The sequence below is a fragment of the Arachis hypogaea genome, chromosome 11, assembly GCF_003086295.3.
Source record: "Arachis hypogaea cultivar Tifrunner chromosome 11, arahy.Tifrunner.gnm2.J5K5, whole genome shotgun sequence".
Lineage (NCBI taxonomy): Eukaryota > Viridiplantae > Streptophyta > Magnoliopsida > Fabales > Fabaceae > Arachis > Arachis hypogaea.
This window is the reverse complement of record NC_092046.1, coordinates 9,025,206-9,032,706: the sequence shown is the minus strand read 5'-3', so window position 1 is coordinate 9,032,706 and position 7,501 is coordinate 9,025,206.

Sequence of the window (7,501 nt, the reverse complement as noted above, 5' to 3'; positions counted from 1 at the left end):
ATTTGTATACTGTCTATTAATTTTGTTCCTTTTTAATAATAATAATAATTTTTCATCATACATAATTATATTAAAATCAGGTAGCAAATTATAATTTATTCTTAGATTTAACAAAATATATTTTTAGTAAATTATGTATCATAAAAAATATTTTGTGAAAAATATTTTTGCACTAATATTTTTAGTATATATATATAAGTGTGGTCCGTTAAAGAATAAAAAAGTTAACTAACAAAATAAAAAATATTTAAGAATAATAGAAAATAAAATATGATATGATTTTATACATTTAATTATTAATGAATTAATTGGATGATATTAAATATAATAAGTATTTAATTATAAATATTATATATATAAAAGTATAAATATTAAATTTAAAACACGTTTTTAATAAAGTAATTAGTTAATAAATTTTGAATATAATAATCTAATTATTCGTCAGATAATATAAAATAAAAGGCAAGTTAGCTAAATAGAACAATTGGAACCCATGTTTACCAGTTACAATTCTGTAAACACAGCATATGTGATGAGCGGATATTTTATACATTTTTTGACATCATTCTCATATAGTTTTTAGTGTGTTTTATTTAGTTTTTATTAACTTTTTATAGGGTTTAGTGTTAAATCCATATTTTTGGATTCTACTATGAATTTTTGTGTTTCAAGTATTTTATAGCTGAAATTGAAGAGTTGGAGCAGAAGTCTGATTTAGAGACAGAAAAAGCACTGTAGATGCTGTCCATATCTGACCTGCCTGCATTCGGAAGAGCCTTTCTGGGGTTACTGAAATCCAAATATAGCGCTCTCAACGGCTATGGAAAGCTAACTTCCAGAGCTTTCCAGCAATATATGATAGTCTATGCCTTGCTTCGAATTAGAAGGCCCAAAATTGGCATCCAAAATCAGCTTTCTGCCCCCCTTCCAGGCGTCCAGCGCCCAAAGACCAGAGCTCAGCATCCAAAGGCCCAATGAGGACCCCCTAGCCAGCGTTTCACGTCGTAGGAGCCTCATAGCACGTGGATCTCACTAAAGCTCAGCCCAAGCACTCACCAAGTGGGTCCCGGAAGTGGAGTTTAACACTAGATAGACTGTTTTACCCTTACTAGTCATTTGTTTAGTGTTTAAGGAATTTTAATTATGTATTTCAGGGTCCTTCTAACCTTTTACACATTATTCAGGTTTATCATTGTTTTTTACTTTCAGTATGAGTTTCTGAACCTCCTAGGTTGGGAGGAGGAGCCCTGTTGAGTCCAATGAATTGATAAAAGTACTACTATTTCTTCTTCGATCCGTGTTTGATCTATCTCTAAGATATATATTCCGATCTTCATCGTGGTGAATAGGATGATCTAACCAGTTAGCTCTATTAATCACATTAAGACGACTGTGCCTGACAAACACCCGCGTCTACTTGGGTTCGTGTGAATACTCGAAAGGAAAAGCACAAGCCAACAGCTATGTTTATACATCTCTCAGACAGTTAATCCATGACTTCGTTTGGGACTTCTCGAGACACCAGTTCAGCCGATTTCTATGGAAATTAGTGTCTCCGTGGTATAGGCTAGAATCCAAAGAAGCAGCGTTCTCTGATCCGGAAGATTCGACCTTATCTATGGCGTTTTGAGTAGGATCGCCAGAAGAATGACTTGCTAAGCGCTTCACCCTTCGTCAGATTGGATGACCACGGCCAATGGTGTTCAATCTGCAGGAGAGGAGATCAATGACCACGGACAATGGCTTTGATCACATACAGCCTGTCATAGAAGAAGATCATTCACAGGCAAAGAAGACAGTAGTACTGGAGTTAGTTCAGAAAGGCAAAGTAAGTCCGACTCTCAACTCTATTCCTATTATTGCTTTAACTTTATTACAGTTCAGTATTCCTTTCATAGTTTCATGATACTTCATCCAACTCCATATACTTAATCCAACAACCTTCTGATTCCGCCTGACTAAGACCTGCAAGACAACAATAGCTTGCTTCGAGCCACAATCCTCATGGGATCGACCCTGACTCGCTCAGGTATTACTTTGACGACCCAGTGCACTTGCTGGTAATGCTACTATACGGAAAGTGTGGGGGATTGCGTACGCACGCACCAATATGCGTATGGAACATTGTAGTAGATTATGTAGACGTGAAGATTATCTATATTTCTGTAACAATTATACTTGAAGATTATCTTTATTAGCTGTTTATTTTAAGTTATAATTCAGGAAGTTTTAATGCTATTTTAGTGGATTTGGCTTTTAATTATTGTAATTTTTTTTGTTTTAGATTTTTTCATTTACAAGCAAAATCTTTTAGGTCTAGATTTCACTGTTTTTATTTTAGTTTCAAATCAAATTAGGATTAGATATAAAAGGGAAAAGACGCAGCCCTTTGGGTTCTCTTCACTCGTACATACTTCATTCTACATTTTACACTTTTTATTGCCTTAATCTTCTGTCTGAGTCATGAGCTTACGTTCTTTATACCAGAGAATTTAAGTAATGTATTGGTTTTAATTTCAAGAGTTTGCTTACGTTCTTCATACCAGAGATTTGGATATATTCAAAGATAATCGTTTTTCTAGTTGCGTTCTTATTAAACCCTAGAAAAGTAACTCACGTGGACCAAGGTTTGAACCTAAGACAGTTTTTGGTGGCCTCCCCGTCGTTCAATGTGGATCTAATCCCATCTCGTGATAGAGCTAGGGTTGACACTGGGCCGGAGGTTGATGTTGCAAGTGTAATGGCCGGTATTGATGATATGGTACTAGAATCCGGACAGGGTGGAGCTCCGGATGGTGGGAAAGATGTGTTTCAGGATGAGGATGAGGATGATGTGGATCCCTCCATGATTGCTGATTATAACGATAACAAGGATGCGAATCTTCTACTGCCTACATAATTCAAACTTTAAAATAAATTAAATTATTTTATACTCTAGGCCAATCTTCTACTGCCTACATAATCGAAATTATCCTTACACGTAATTTTATATCTTGCCATTGATTTATACCTGTGATTTTCCATTTTGTTTAGGTAAGCTGCCTTAGTATAGAATTTATGTTTACATTTTAATGTTGGAATTTAAAATAATTTTAATATAATTTTTAATGTTTCAAACATTTTGTGCATCATAATTAATTTAAATGAATAAAAAATATATATTTTTGAAATTTAATTATTTTATGTTATGTATCTAAAAATAAAAGATTATGTTATTATTTACAGTATTATATATTAAAGCAGTATATTTTAGATAATAGAATATTATATATTTATTAAAATGCCTACAAAATTTTTATTTTATATTAACGTTTAATTTTTATTCAATAAAAAAATGGTGTATATAAATATAATAAAAGTAATATAAATAAGTACTACATATTTGTGCCCCGTAATCGAAATTAAATTTACAACATAATTATATAAAAATATAGTGATTTTATGTTTATATTTGTAATCAAAATTATATATAGAAGCATGTATAATGACTTCACATTTGTAATTAAACGTTTAACTTGTTTAGTACAAAAGGGTCGAAAGCTTTCATTTATTAAATATAAATATCATTTCTAAATTATATTCACATAATCAAACTTTTAAATGTAACCGTGTCTTGTGAGTTCATCTTATTTATTTTTCTGTTGACCATTTCTTCTCTAAACTATTTATTATTACCTGCACATATACCAACCATTAAATAAAGTTTCAGTTATGATTTCTTGGGATGCTGACGCGTGGGTTTTCAATAATGAAATAGACGGTGAGAGTGTAATCAGTGAGTGAGTGAGGCAAGACACTTCATCTACTAAAACTTCAGTCGTCGTCACTTGGATTTGTTTCTTAAATCTGAAAGTATTTCATACACTAAGTGGAGGAGGGTTTCAAAAAACCACATGTCTCTTCATGTAGAGGGTGAGTGTTACGTTGTATTTAGGGGACGGACACCCGGAATATACAACACCTGGGAGGTGGCAGAGCAACAGGTGAGTGGCTATCCGAGGAATCTGCATCGCCGGTATCGGAGCTTTGAAGCGGGTTGGAGAGCATGGGTTGATTACATGCAGGGGCAGTGTGTGGGTGTTTCAAACAACGGCCAAGGTCTTCAGGTTTTACCACTAGCGGAGGGGGTTCCTGTTGGTGCTGCCTCTGGTTCGGCCAGTGCAAGCGACCCCCCATCTTCATCATGCCGTATACTTCACAGCAGACGTGGAGAGTGGTGGACCGCATCTTTGTTTTAACTCATCCTCACATCAGGTGTCACTGGAGAAACAGCCGACTTCCCCCAATGAAAGTGAATACCACCCCCCGGGTTCAGACAGTATGTCTTTTTTACGATACGGTTGGAATTTTTCTACTTTAGACTGTGAATAAAGAAATTGGGTTTATTTTTGAGTAACTAATCGTTTAATGTGGTGTTGCATTGGCGCAGCAAGTGCTATTACGTGACTTCAACATGCAGTCACCATGCTAGAGGGGCGTGTGTCTCAGCTAGAGGTGGAAAACAGGGAGCTTTTAATGCAGTTAATAGAGGCAATAGATCGGATGTCAAATTTGTTCAGGACGAAGACTCGCAGCAAGTAACAATTTTCCTTGAAAGTCGGTTGATTCTGGTGTATGCTATGTTCGGCGGTTCATAAGTATTTGACTAGTGAAAGCATTGCACATGGCCCCGCTATGTGTGAGTTCTTATTTTGTTGGTCTGTAAAAAGTAGCTGTGTCCGGTTTTCGGTTATGTATTTTACATCATGTGGATTCATATTGTATGTGTCACTGCGTTGTTGTATTGATGGAAATAGGTATTGTTAAGCAGGAATGAATTGGATCTCCTTAACCTTCGTAACTTATTTCCCTCAATGATTCATTCTTGATTATTTTGAATAATACCGATGCAACCAACGAATTGTTGTTTATAAAATATTTGTGTGCCCAAAACAACTGAGCATCCTCCATTGTAATTTTAACCAAATTCGGATAAGAATTTCTGTTTTGAATAAATTTGTTAGATGGAGTAGTCGAAAATTTGAATTCATGATGGTTTTGTTTTTGCCGCTTTAAGCTGTAACTTAAATGTAGTTGATGTTGATGCCATGTTTTTCTCCGGAAAGACAATGCTGGGTTAACTAATATGCGTTGCATAGAAAGTCTTAGACCAAAAAAATCCAATCGAAATTTTCACAAATAATGCGTGTAACTTGAATTTGTAGGTAATTGGCGATTTAATTTTGGTAGTGCTCCGGAGTATCCACGAAGATAAGGTTCTATAAAGCATCCATAAACATTACGCCGGAAGGAACTCATGGAAGCGTATAAGTTGTACTTGAATGAGTGATGGCTGCATCAGTAGTCATTTCACCTGGGAAATAGTGGAAGCAAATGGTGATGTGACACTAAATAGTGACTTATTCAACTGCTCAAGGATGACACTGGTTCAACTAGGGTAAGAGCAGCTCCATTGGTAGTAAATAGATGCAATTCCAATAAAAAGAAACGGAGATTTTATTCTGATACATGGGATCCAAAAGCCACTTGGGTGAATAGTGGAGAGAATTTCTTTACTAACCAAGGCTGAGGATCCCTGTAAAAGGCATATGAACCAGCAACCAATAATTTTTTACCATGTTGTAAATTATTAAACAAAATTATTAAATTTCTATATTACATTACATATACGTTTAATATATGTAATTTCACAGATGGAAAATGATTAAATAATTAAATTATAAATAATTATGTTAACCACTTATTTAATAAATATTAGATTATTAAAAATTATAATAATTAATTATTATAAGTAATTATAATAATATTTAATTAATAATTTTTATTAATTAAATATATCAATTATTTATATTGATTATTTAAATTATAATTTATATAAAAAATTATAAAAAATTAATATTAACTAATATTTATATTGTCATACATTCAGGTAATGCAACTCAATAGGCTAAGGGAGTATTCTCTCACAAGTTCAAGTAGGTAAAAAAATACCGTATCGTGTGAAAAATCTTTATTGTGAATTAGCATCTTCTAATTTTGTTAAGACTATGAACTCCGAAATATCCCTTATGAAAAAAGCACCCATGAAGAGGGGAAGCTACTCTCACCCATGCTTGCTGACAACGAGATTTGATTTTGACAGCTTATGATGAGGTCTGGGTGGAGCTATGAGTGCATACCACTCCCCTATTGCACTAAACGATGGGTGGGAGGATTACCTGCCCCAACGTTAAAAATAAGTAGAGTCAACTCTTGCTATCTCAACAAATTTTTTGCCATATATTGTTTTACAAATTAATCTTTGTGGACGAAGGGTTAAAGTTTGTGGTGTCTGCAACTACAGAGATGGAAACAGAGGTGGTGGACGATATGGACCAACAAGGAGGCAACATTGTGGCTCCGGGTTGGGAAAATGACGGTGAGCTTGATGGAGGCAAGGTTAACGATGCGGATAAGCCAAAGGGAGCGTCCGAACATGCAACCGAGAATATGGATCATGACTCCAAAGATTCGAAGGGCGGAGAGGTACGAGAATTTGCTTTTCTTTTTTTTTTTGTGGCTTAAAATGATGTTGGACCTTGATCATAGACTTACAACCAATTTCTTTTAGCGGTCAGGCTGCATGTATCACCGCTGCCCTTCTCCAGGTGAATGGCACGATGAAGGAGCTGAGCCAAAACCTGTTGTTTGTTGAAAGTGCTGGATGTAAGTGCAAATTGTATTCGCATTGATAAGATTCATCTTCGGTCTCTATTGGACTAACCATGCAGTGATGTTTATTTTTTCCAATGCATTAAAATTGTATTTGTCTTCCATGTTTATAGACCCACATGAAGGAAGCCGATCAAGTGGGAAGCCTGGCGGAGGACATGCGGCGGGGGATGGCTTTAGTTGAGGCTTGCATGGAAAGCTTTCTCCGGCCCGGCGACGGTGGTGAATCTGACGTACCAACGACCACTGCTAGAGTAACTCCGACCCGCGAAAAAAGTATTGTTTCGGAGCACACACTGACACTGCTACCACCAAAATCGGGTGTGATGCTCGAAGCGAACTCCATACCTGGCTCTAGCCCCATGGTGTGTGGTCGGACGACACTATAATGCTGGGCTCTATGATCCAGTTGGATGCGGCCAAATCAATGCATCCCACCATGACAACCAGGAGCATGTTGCGGTTGGGTGGCTCTTGGGTTGACCCGCAGGATAACCGTTCAGCCAAAATGAAGGGAACTCAGTTTGCGGTAAGGGTCTTCAAGTCAATCATCTTCTACGATGAACATGTATCTAGTTAAGCTTGTTTGCATGGTTATTGGTTAACTAATGACTATTCGATTTGTTTGGTTAGGCGAGATTTGGAGATGGCATTGTGAGTTCCAGAAGTCCAGGTCGAGGCTACCATAGCCCATCCAAGATCCCTAAGTTGACCCTTTTAACTTCGGAAGAGATGAAGAAATTTGGAAAGATGAGAAGGGAACCCCGTGAGAGCACATCTCCGATGTCAT